The following is a 13006-nucleotide window of genomic DNA, read 5'->3' on the forward strand; positions in this document are numbered from 1 at the left end:
CTTCATCTCTGTACCCCCCCCCCCCCCCCCCACACACACAAACACATGCAATTATATATAAGGTCCCTAAGTCCAGCAGTGAATTTCAAACAGATTTAACCACAAAGACCAGGGATGTTTTCCAATGCCTCGCAAAGAAGGGCACCTATTGGTAGATGGGTTAAAAAATGAATAAAAAAGCATGGTGAAATTATTCATTATACTTGGGATGGTGTATCAATACACCCAGTCAATACAAAGATACTGCCGTCCTTCCTAACTCAGTTGCTGGAGAGGAAGGAAACCGCTCAGGGATATCACCATGAGGCCAATGTTGACTTTAAAACAGTTACAGAGTTTAATGGCTGTGATAGAAGAAATCTGAGGATGGATCAACAACATTGTAATTATTCCACAATACTAACCTATTTAGCAGAGTGACAAGAAGAAAGCCTGTACAGAATAAAATATTCCAAAACATGCGTCCTGTTTGCAATAAGGCACTAAAGTAAAATAGCAAAAAAATGTGGCAAAGAAATTCACATTATGTCCTGAATACAAAGTGTTGTGTTTGGGGCAAATCCAACACAACACATCACTGAGTACCACTCTTCATATTCTCAAGCATGGTGGTGGCTGCATCATGTTATTGGTATGCTTGTCATCGGCAAAGACTAGGCTGTTTTTTAGGATACAAATAAATGTAATAGAGCTAAGCACAGGCAAAATCCTAGACACTAGTAGACAAATTCACATTTCAGCAGGATAATAACCTAAAACATAAGGCCAAATATACTGATGTTGCTTACCAATACGACAATGAATGTTCCTGAGTGGCCTAGTTACAGTTTTGACTGAAATCGTCTTGAAAATCTATGGCAAGACTGGTAAATGGCTGTCTAGTGAAGATCAACAACCAACTTGACAGAGTTTGAAGAATATTTTTAATAACAATGTGCAAATATTGTACAATCCAGGTGTGCAAAGCTCTTAGAGACTTACCCAGAAATGCTCACAGCTGTAATCACTGCCAAAGGGGATTCTAACATGTATTGACTCAGGGATGTGAATGAGATATTTTTGTATTTCATTTTCAATACATTTTCCCAAAAAAGCAATACCATGTTTTCACTTTGACATTGTGGGCTAATGTGTGTAGATTGGTGATAAAAACATATATATGTTTAATCCAATTCAGGCTGTAATAGAACAAAATGTGGAAGAAGTCCAGGGATATGAATACTTTCTGAAGGCACTGTATGTGTATAATGTCCCTTGTTATTTCAGGTAATGTTAATTTCATGACAGGACTATGTGTGAATGCCCTTGTCTATTGACCGATTAATGCTTATCCTATGGAATGGCATTGCCAGTGTTGAACTGTATGGGTACGTTCTTTCATATTGAATAATGATGATCGTGAGAGTGTGTGTGGGATTCCTTTCATCTAGGTTAAATGTCATGGTTCACTCTCTGTTGATGGAGGGGGGGATGAGTGATCTTATTTCGGGTTTGAAGATGGTATCTGGGTCCATTCAGTGCGAAGGCCACACCTTACCAAACCCTCGATCATTCCCCTTAGCCCCCTGGGCAGTGGTAATTACATGGACAAGCTCCATGACAGGGACCGCCGAGCAGCTCCAGCCAGGGAGGCAAGGCTCCTCTCCCTACCCAGCATCGGACACACCTTGCTTGGCATCCTTCAGCGGGGTGGAAAGTCATGGTGATCTGGATGATGAGTGAGTCTGGGGGGTAGGAACACACCCCTCTCGCTCTTCCTCTCTCTCGCTCCTAATAGCTGACATCTCCTGATGGATTCCCCCTTGACCTTTAGCCTTCCATCCCTCCCTCCAATATACAACTTCATTTCAATTCCTCCATCTCATCCATCCATTATATCACTTTATTCCATTACTCTGTTACATCCCTTCTTTCCATCCCTAATCTTATTCTTAATTCCATTCCTCCATCTCACTATTCCATCAGTGGCAGTCAGTGCCATTTAAGATGAGGGAGAATGATACTTTTTTTAATGAGCATGGCCTTATTTCTATTACAGCATGTTGGATGACTGTCATTCATATTCCATTTACACAGCTCAATGTAATATCGATAGGTTTAGGCTACAACATGATACTGAAATGTTCCCTGTAGCCATCATGAGATTGCTACAACCTAGCCTATAAATGAAAGTTTACAACATAGGTGCACAGGTCGAGAGAATTTTGATGAATCAAGGTGACAGACAGTGACACATTCAATACTGCTTTGCACACTCTTGCCTGCCTCTAGCTGATCTAGGGTGTAATTATTAGTCCAACATTTCCAAATGTACGTTTTTATTGGACGATATCAGGTATTTTTATCCCCGTTTTGCTCTGTTTGCTTCCATTTAAGAAACTTTTTCAGACAGAATTGGCTGAATGAAAACACCCCTGATCACACGCAAACACAGTTCACTTTCATAGCAGCCACATAAAAACAGCATCATCACTTTGATCGTTGTATATATACAGTAATTCCTTCTCGCAACTATCTACACGCTCTCCTCCTCTCACCTTTTGCCTTCACTTGTGGACCGCTACACACAGCCTACATCGTTGTCAAGTCATAGTCAACATAGATACTAGAACTAACGCATTACAGTGTACAGTCAGAAAGCAGTTTAGCAGTTACTCCGGCACAATAAATTAACAAATTCAAAAACTTACCTTGGAAGAGTTCCAGTGTTGGATAGCCATAGCCAGCTAGCTAACATAACATCCCTCTGTTTGAGCCGGGTGTTTGAGTAGGTTAAACTAGCTAGCTGCATTGCTAGCTAAGTAAAAGTTTTTAAAAATACAACCCTCTCTCTCTCTCTCTCTCTCTCTCTCTCTCTATTGCTTCTCCTTAATTTGGAAGAAATTAATTTGTTGAAAACTGTTCCACTATTTTCTTTCTATTTTTATGCACTACATTGCTAGCCAGCTGTAGTTCATGCTTTCGGTACTAGATTAATTCTCTGATCCTTTGATTGGGTGGATAACATGCCAGTTCATGCTGCAAGAGCTCTGATAGGTCAGAGGACGTCCTCCGGAAGTTGTCATAATTATTGTGTAAGTCTATGGAAGGGGGTGAGAACTATGAGCTTCCTAGGTTTTGTATTTAAGTCAATGTACCCAGAGGAGGACAGAAGCTTGCTGTCCTCCGGCTACACCATGGTGCGTCCCTACAGAGTGCTGCTAAGGCTACTGAGAGCTGTTGAGGCTACCTTCATTGCAAAATAGTGTGTTTTAATCAATTATTTGGGGACATGTGAATATAGTTAGTATAGTTTAATCTAAAAAGGATACCTTTTTTAATGTTTCACAATTTTTATTTTTATGAAATTCCCTGAGGAGGATGGTCCTGCACTTCCTACATTGTTTTTTCCATCCCTCTAAGTCATCCAAGGAGAGAGAGAGAGAGAGAGAGAGAGAGAGAGAGAGAGAGAGAGAGAGAGAGAGAGAGAGAGAGAGGCAGGCAGGGAGCAGGTGTCAGGCAAGCAGGTCTCGCATATGTTAACGAAGCAGGCCAGGGGACCTCAGAGAGATGGTGGAAAGATTCACAAGTGGTTAGCTAGCTCCAACCTGATCCCTGCCTCCCTCCTGAGGTATACATACAAACACACACACACAGGCGGAAACACACACACACGCAGGTGCACACACACATGCCCTAAGGAGAGATCTCACCTGTCGAGTTTGACAGCTTGAGCTTCCGCACACACATAACGCTCTCTCTCTCGCTCTAACACACACACAGTCATGGGGGAGTGATGCAGGAGCTCTTCATCAGGTGTGAGTGGCAGGGCATTGGGTCTAGCTGACAGATTGAACAGGAGTGTTTAGAAAGACAGAGCTGTGGTACTGAGCTCTATCAGCCCTGGCCTCTACTGCAGCTACTGTAGCTATAGTAAGACTGGAGCGGGGTTAGATGTTTTTCAGACATCTTCCTGTGTACTTCCTAGTAGTCCTTCTTCCTGAAAGCCACTAAGAGCATCTGCTGGGTGACTAAGTGCTAACGTGACAGAGAGAACCGGAAAACAGGACAAAAGAGCCTAGACCCTAGGGCTATGTCCCTAATAGTGCACTATATTGGCAATAGGGTGCCATTTGGGATGCAGCCTCCATCTTCAGCGGTCCAGAGGTCATCTCTGATGCCATTATGTATTATGTGTCCCCAAACTAAAGCACAAAAGGACGTACTGTGCTCCACAGATGCCTTTTTAATTGATCGCTAACCATATAGCAGTCTTTTTTATTCAACTCAGGTCTTGGGGTCAGTAGCACTATTGGTTCATTCTACCCCTCTAATCAGGGAGAGTATATATATTTTTCTTTCTCTCTGTCAGTTAAGAACAAATGCTTATTTAAAATGACGGCCTACCCCGGCCAAACCCTAACCCAGACAACACAGGGCCAATTTAGCGCCACCATATGGGACTCCCAATCACGGCCGGTTGTGATACAGCCTGGAATCGAGCCAGGGTCTGTAGTGACGCCTCTATATTGACATGGGGATGGTAAAATATCCTCAGGCTGTCACGGATGAATAGGAGTGGAAGGTAGGAGTCAGGTGCAGAGAGCAGAGGGTTCAAGAAAAATAGGTACTTTTATTCCGGCACAAACGGTCATGCCCAAACACAGGGCGGAAAACACTGACCAACCCAAAACACAGGGCGGAAAACACTGACCAACCCAAAACACAGGGCGGAAAACACTGACCAACCCAAACACAGGGCGGAAAACACTGACCAACCCAAAACACAGGGCGGAAAACACTGACCAACCCAAACACAGGGCGGAAAACACTGACCAACCCAAAACACAGGGCGGAAAACACTGACCAACCCAAACACAGGGCGGAAAACACTGACCAACCCAAACACAGGGCGGAAAACACTGACCAACCCAAACACAGGGCGGAAAACACTGACCAACCCAAAACACAGGGCGGAAAACACTGACCAACCCAAACACAGGGCGGAAAACACTGACCAACCCAAACACAGGGCGGAAAACACTGACCAACCCAAACACAGGGCGGAAAACACTGACCAACCCAAACACAGGGCGGAAAACACTGACCAACCCAAAACACAGGGTAAAAACGGTCCGGAGCACAAAAACACAGACAACACTAAACGTGAGCACAAAATAATCCCGCACAAACTAGCGGGCCTAGCAAGCTTAAATAGGCTAGAAAGTCAAGAAAACACAAATAGGAACAGGTCCAACTAATAAGACAAAACTAACAGAAAAGGAAAAAAGGGATCGGTGGCGGCTAGTAGGCCGGTGACGACGACCGCCGAGCACCGCCCGAACAGGCAGGGGAGCCAACTTCAACGGGAGTCGTGACACAGGCAACATCTTCATAATATCAAATACAAACACAACTACTTGTGTCTTCCTCAACTATAGAATAGCATATTACATAATTAGTCTTTAAATGTCATTATAAACTGGGTGGTTTGAGCCCTGAATTCTGATTGGCTGACAGCCATGGTATATCATACCGTATATCACAGGTATGACAAAACATTTATTTTTACTGCTCTTATTACGTTGGTAACCAGTTTATAATAGCAATAAGGCACCACAGGGGTTTGTGGTATATGGCCAGTATACCACGGTTAAGGGCTGTGTCCACTCCGCGTTGCGTCGTGCCTAAGAACAGCCCTTAGTCGTGGTATATTGCCCATGTACCACACCCCCTCGTGCCTTATTGCTTAATTATATCATCCTCCATCTAGCTTAGAGACAGATGCATTGCCCCTGCAGGGTGGCTGTGACCAACCCTAGTAGACTGCTCCTTCATACACTCTGGCTACATCCCAAATGGCTCCCTGTCATGCCCACTGGCTCCTCTCTCTTCCTCCTGTTTGCTCTCTGCCCTGGATTACTATGGTGTCCCTCTCCCTGTTTTTTCCAGACCAAATACTACTCTCCCCTTGAGCTTCGCCGCCTGAATAACAACTATCGTCTCTCCTCTGATGTATCCTACGTAGACGCCGTTACCTGCATCGTGGCTCACGCCGCAACTGGTCTGTTAACTATACTACTGGTAGCAAGATTAACTCTCTCTGGTCTCACTCACACCCTGCTCCCAATCATCTCGTACTGTAAACCATGACTGCCTACGCCCCCTTCAGTCTACCACTATCCATAAACTCAACTCTCGAGTGTTACAATACTAACTTTGGTCTCCTCAACACTCGATCCATGAACCACAAAGCCCCCTTACTCCATTAACATAAATCTGACAACAAGCTATACTTCCTCCTCCTAACTGAAACTTGGCAACAACCTGGTGATTTATTTTCTCTTAACCAATCTACTCCTGCTGGTTATGGCTACCTTTGTCATCCCCCTCTTCACCGGCCGTGGTGGCAGCCTAGCTGTACTGTTCAACTCTAAAATCGAAATAACTGAACTGTCTCTCCCTACTGTCTCCTCATTTGAATACGTTGCTTACAAATCCTCTTTCTCCATGACCACTATACTTGTGTACCGTCCTCCTAAAGATAATGAATCGTTCCTGTCAGAACTATCTGAACTCCTCACCATTGCTGTCCCATTTTAACCCCGCTTACTCTACCCTCTCATTTGACCACCACATAAAACAGACTGTCAAATCCTCATTCTTCCATCTCTGCAACATTGCCAAAGTTAGGTCCTCCCTCTCCCGTCCTGCCGCTGAAACCCTCAATAATGCATTCATCTCCTCACGTCTTGACTACTGCAACGCAATACTCTCCAGGATCAACTCAAGTTCCCTCCATAAGCTCCAAATGGTTCAAAAGTCTGCAGCCCGACTCACCCACACCAAGTCCTAGCAGCACATCACCCCTGTCCTCCGTGAACTCCACTGTCTCCCTGTCTCCCAATGCATTGATTTCAAGATCCTCCTTCTGATCTACAAAGCACTACACCACCTTGCCCACCCTTACCTCTCAAACCATCTTCTCCTTCTACCTACCCCCTTACCTCTCAAACCATCTTCTCTTTCTACCCCCTTACCTATCAAACCATCTTCTCCTTCTACCCCCTTACCTTTCGAACCATCTTCTCTTTCTACCCCCTTACCTCTCAAACCATCTTCTCTTTCTACCCCCTTACCTTTCGAACCATCTTCTCTTTCTACCCCCTTACCTCTCAAACCATCTTCTCTTTCTACCCCCTTACCTTTCGAACCATCTTCTCTGTCGACCCTCTAACCTCTCAAACCATCTTCTCCTTCTACCCCCTTACCTTTCGAACCATCTTCTCTTTCTACCCCCTTACCTCTCAAACCATCTTCTCTTTCTACCCCCTTACCTTTCGAACCATCTTCTCTGTCGACCCTCTAACCTTTCAAACCATCTTCTCCTTCTACGGCCTTACCTTTCAAACCATCTTCTCCTTCTACCCCCTTACCTATCAAACCAACTTCTCTTTCTACTCTCTTACCTCTCAAACCATCTTCTCCTTCTATATTCTCCTTTTACTCCCTTACCTATCATACCATCTTCTCTTCTACCCCCTTACCTCTCAAACCATCTTCTGCCCCGCCAACCCACACGCGCACCCCCCCTCCCCCCCCCCCCAACACACACACACACATACAAGCAAAGAGCAGCATTTAACCCTTACCTTACCCTCTGCCCTAAATCTGGTTCATATCCAAATCCCAACCCTCCTCTCCCCATACACTGATACATCACACTCTTTCCCTTCTTGAGGCCACCCCTCTCTTCATTTATCTCTTGTTTAGGATGATTTTCTGTTTGTCTTTTTCATTTCTATAATTGTAAAGCATCTTTGGGTCCTTGAAAAGCGCTATATAAGTCTCATGTATTCTTCTTCTTCTTCTTATTATTCCCTATATAGTGCACTACTTTTGACCAGGGCCCATAGGGTACCCTAGTAGACTGCTCCAGAGTGTATGAAGGAGCAGTCTACTGAGTTGGTCACAGCCACCCTGCAGGGGCCATGCATCTGTCTCTAAGCTAGAGAATGGAAGATGATATTATTGTATTACCCAGAGCAAACGCTTACAGCATCATTAGTACTTTGTTGTGGGCTTCACTATGGGACAACCCGTCACTGAGCCTGTCCCACTGAGCTGTGCGGTGCTTTGTGTGCATGCGTGTATGTGTGCGTGTGTGTATCCTCGCAGGCCCGTTGGTTGACATTAAAGGAGGTCCTGCCTGATGATAAGATAACACTTTCTCCAAGTCTCCGTCCTTCTCTTTCTCCGATCTTCTCTCTCTCTGTCCTTCTCTCTCTCTCTCTCTCTCTCTCCGTCCTTCTCTCTCTCTCGCCCCATCCTTCTCTCTTTCTCTGTCTTTCTCTCTCTCTGCAAAATAATAGAACCTTACAAATGGCCCCTGTAGCTAATCAAATCCATTTGTTTAATTTCATGTGAAAATGGACCTGTGTTGCTCCTCATTGGAAATATGTTATTGTGAGAGCTTCCTGTTAGCTCTCTAATTTTATGTCACATGCATCATTCTACTACCTTCAAGCACGTTAATCCTCGCAATACTGCCGGCCCGGATGGCATCCCAAGCCATGATCTCAGAGCATGCGCCATGTAGCGCTCACTTCTGTCATCATGAAGGGCTTTGAAAGTCAAGGATCATATCAACTATGACCCACTACAATTTGCATACCGCCCCAACAGCTCCGCGAACAACGCAATAGCCATTGCACTGCACAGCACACTGCCCTATCCCACCTAGACAAGAGGAATACCTATGTGAGAATGCTGATCGTTGGCTGCAGCTCAACTTTCAAAACCTTAGTGCACACCAAGCGAAATGCTTATGTTAATAGATCCTAACAATGCAAACAGGCATACAAATAATCAACAACAACATCAACAGTCTGATGGCCTGGTAATAGAAGCTGTTCAACAGTCTGATGGTCTGGTAAAAGAAGCTGTTCAACAGTCTGATGGTTGGTAAAAGAAGCTGATCAACAGTCTGATGGTTGGTAAAAGAAGCTGATCAACAGTCTGATGGTTGGTAAAAGAAGCTGATCAACAGTCTGATGGTTGGTAAAAGAAGCTGATCAACAGTCTGATGGTTGGTAAAAGAAGCTGATCAACAGTCTGATGGTCTGGTAATAGAAGCTGATCAACAGTCTGATGGTCTGGTAAAAGAAGCTGTTCAACAGTCTGATGGTTGGTAAAAGAAGCTGATCAACAGTCTGATGGTTGGTAAAAGAAGCTGATCAACAGTCTGATGGTCTGGTAATAGAAGCTGTTCAACAGTCTGATGGTTGGTAAAAGAAGCTGATCAACAGTCTGATGGTCTGGTAATAGAAGCTGTTCAACAGTCTGATGGTCTGGTAATAGAAGCTGTTCAACAGTCTGATGGTTGGTAAAAGAAGCTGTTCAACAGTCTGATGGTTGGTAATAGAAGCTGTTCAACAGTCTGATGGTCTGGTAATAGAAGCTGTTCAACAGTCTGATGGTCTGGTAATAGAAGCTGTTCAACAGTCTGATGGTTGGTAAAAGAAGCTGTTCAACAGTCTGATGGTTGGTAATAGAAGCTGTTCAACAGTCTGATGGTCTGGTAATAGAAGCTGTTCAACAGTCTGATGGTTGGTAAAAGAAGCTGATCAACAGTCTGATGGTCTGGTAAAAGAAGCTGTTCAACAGTCTGATGGTTGGTAAAAGAAGCTGATCAACAGTCTGATGGTCTGGTAAAAGAAGCTGTTCAACAGTCTGATGGTCTGGTAATAGAAGCTGTTCAACAGTCTGATGGTTGGTAAAAGAAGCTGTTCAACAGTCTGATGGTTGGTAATAGAAGCTGTTCAACAGTCTGATGGTCTGGTAATAGAAGCTGATCAACAGTCTGATGGTTGGTAAAAGAAGCTGATCAACAGTCTGATGGTTGGTAATAGAAGCTGATCAACAGTCTGATGGTCTGGTAATAGAAGCTGTTCAACAGTCTGATGGTCTGGTAATAGAAGCTGTCCAACAGTCTGATGGTTGGTAAAAGAAGCTGATCAACAGTCTGATGGTTGGTAATAGAAGCTGATCAACAGTCTGATGGTTGGTAAAAGAAGCTGATCAACAGTCTGATGGTCTGGTAAAAGAAGCTGTTCAACAGTCTGATGGTCTGGTAAAAGAAGCTGTTCAACAGTCTGATGGTCTGGTAATAGAAGCTGTTCAACAGTCTGATGGTTGGTAAAAGAAGCTGTTCAACAGTCTGATGGTCTGGTAAAAGAAGCTGATCAACAGTCTGATGGTTGGTAAAAGAAGCTGTTCAACAGTCTGATGGTCTGGTAAAAGAAGCTGTTCAACAGTCTGATGGTTGGTAAAAGAAGCTGATCAACAGTCTGATGGTCTGGTAAAAGAAGCTGTTCAACAGTCTGATGGTCTGGTAATAGAAGCTGTTCAACAGTCTGATGGTTGGTAAAAGAAGCTGATCAACAGTCTGATGGTTGGTAAAAGAAGCTGATCAACAGTCTGATGGTTGGTAAAAGAAGCTGTTCAACAGTCTGATGGTTGGTAATAGAAGCTGTTCAACAGTCTGATGGTCTGGTAATAGAAGCTGTCCAACAGTCTGATGGTCTGGTAATAGAAGCTGTTCAACAGTCTGATGGTTGGTAAAAGAAGCTGATCAACAGTCTGATGGTTGGTAAAAGAAGCTGATCAACAGTCTGATGGTCTGGTAATAGAAGATGTTCAACAGTCTGATGGTTGGTAATAGAAGCTGTTCAACAGTCTGATGGTTGGTAAAAGAAGCTGATCAACAGTCTGATGGTCTGGTAATAGAAGCTGTCCAACAGTCTGATGGTCTGGTAAAAGAAGCTGTTCAACAGTCTGATGGTTGGTAATAGAAGCTGTTCAACAGTCTGATGGTTGGTAAAAGAAGCTGATCAACAGTCTGATGGTCTGGTAATAGAAGCTGTCCAACAGTCTGATGGTCTGGTAATAGAAGCTGTCCAACAGTCTGATGGTTGGTAATAGAAGATGTTCAACAGTCTGATGGTCTGGTAATAGAAGCTGTTCAACAGTATGATGGTCGGGTAATAGAAGCTGTTCAACAGTCTGATGGTCTGGTAATAGAAGCTGTCCAACAGTCTGATGGTTGGTAAAAGAAGCTGATCAACAGTCTGATGGTCTGGTAATAGAAGCTGTCCAACAGTCTGATGGTCTGGTAATAGAAGCTGTCCAACAGTCTGATGGTTGGTAATAGAAGCTGTTCAACAGTATGATGGTCGGGTAATAGAAGCTGTTCAACAGTCTGATGGTCTGGTAATAGAAGCTGTCCAACAGTCTGATGGTCTGGTAATAGAAGCTGTTCAACAGTCTGATGGTCTGGTAATAGAAGCTGTTCAACAGTCTGATGGTCTGGTAATAGAAGCTGTCCAACAGTCTGATGGTCTGGTAATAGAAGCTGTCCAACAGTCTGATGGTTGGTAATAGAAGCTGTTCAACAGTATGATGGTCGGGTAATAGAAGCTGTTCAACAGTCTGATGGTCTGGTAATAGAAGCTGTCTAACAGTCTGATGGTCTGGTAATAGAAGCTGTTCAACAGTCTGATGGTCTGGTAATAGAAGCTGTTCAACAGTCTGATGGTCTGGTAATAGAAGATGTTCAACAGTCTGATGGTCTGGTAATAGAAGCTGTCCAACAGTCTGATGGTCTGGTAATAGAAGCTGTTCAACAGTCTGATGGTGTGGTAATAGAAGCTGTCCAACAGTCTGATGGTTGGTAATAGAAGCTGTTCAACAGTATGATGGTCGGGTACTAGAAGCTGTTCAACAGTCTGATGGTCTGGTAATAGAAGCTGTTCAACAGTCTGATGGTCTGGTAATAGAAGCTGTTCAACAGTCTGATGGTCTGGTAATAGAAGCTGTTCAAAAGTCTGATGGTCTGGTAATAGAAGCTGTTCAACAGTCTGATGGTCTGGTAATAGAAGCTGTTCAACAGCCTGATGGTCTGCTAATAGAAGCTGTCCAACAGTCTGATGGTCTGGTAATAGAAGATGTTCAACAGTCTGATGGTCTGGTAATAGAAGCTGTCCAACAGTCTGATGGTCTGGTAATAGAAGCTGTTCAACAGTCTGTTGGCCTGGTAAGAGATCCATCCAAAAAGTAATTCATGAACCTTTTTCAATTCCATATGTACTAGGATGTTAAGTGTCTGTTTCTTGGGCTTCAGGAATGTGACTGAAAAAGTGCCTCAAGCCTTGAAAAATAAAATACTTTACTGATTGAAAGTATAAGGGGATGCCTTTGAACAAATGCCGTAGTCAAGGCTTTGACGGCGCCAGTACAATGATTGGAGCTTACTCAGGTGTTCAAAAGTGCATATCAGACCGAGAGCCTAATGCTTCTTACCTGCTGACCAAACCGTCCGCGTTGTGTGTGCAAGGACGTTGCGAAATAAATCTACACATACACGTTATTCAATCATTTCAACCAAACTGCTTGTGCGCGTCAACGAGCGTCTGCCTAGCCAGTCGCTAAAATATAACTTGGTTTCAGGTATATTACCGCCACCAACTGGAGTGGAGTGTGGAACTTGTTCATCTTTCAATCACCCACGTGGATATATGCTCATAAAACCAAGGAGGCGGGACTGGCTATGCAAGTCCCGCCTCTTCCATCTACTCTTTGGTTTTTATGAGCATGTATCCACGTGGGTGATTGAAAGATGAACGAGGTACACACTCCAGTCCAGTTGGTGGCGGTAATATACCTTACAGTTGGTTACCAACCGCCATAGATTAATCAAGAGAGATTAAGAGAGATTAATCAAGAAACTGCTTTTTTTATCTGTGGATTAGTTGTCGGAATAGATAACAACACACGATTTTCTATGACTCAAAATGGGTCAAAATTCTACAAAGATCCAGCAAATTAGGTCAAATACCAAGTCCATATTATGGCAAGTACAGCTCAAATAAGCAAAGAGAAACGACAGTCCATCATTACTTTAAGACATGAAGATCAGTCAATCCGGAAAATGTCAAGAACTTTTAAAGTTTCTTCAACTGCAGTTGCA

Source organism: Salvelinus namaycush, chromosome 2, assembly GCF_016432855.1.
Source record: "Salvelinus namaycush isolate Seneca chromosome 2, SaNama_1.0, whole genome shotgun sequence".
Taxonomy (NCBI): domain Eukaryota; kingdom Metazoa; phylum Chordata; class Actinopteri; order Salmoniformes; family Salmonidae; genus Salvelinus; species Salvelinus namaycush.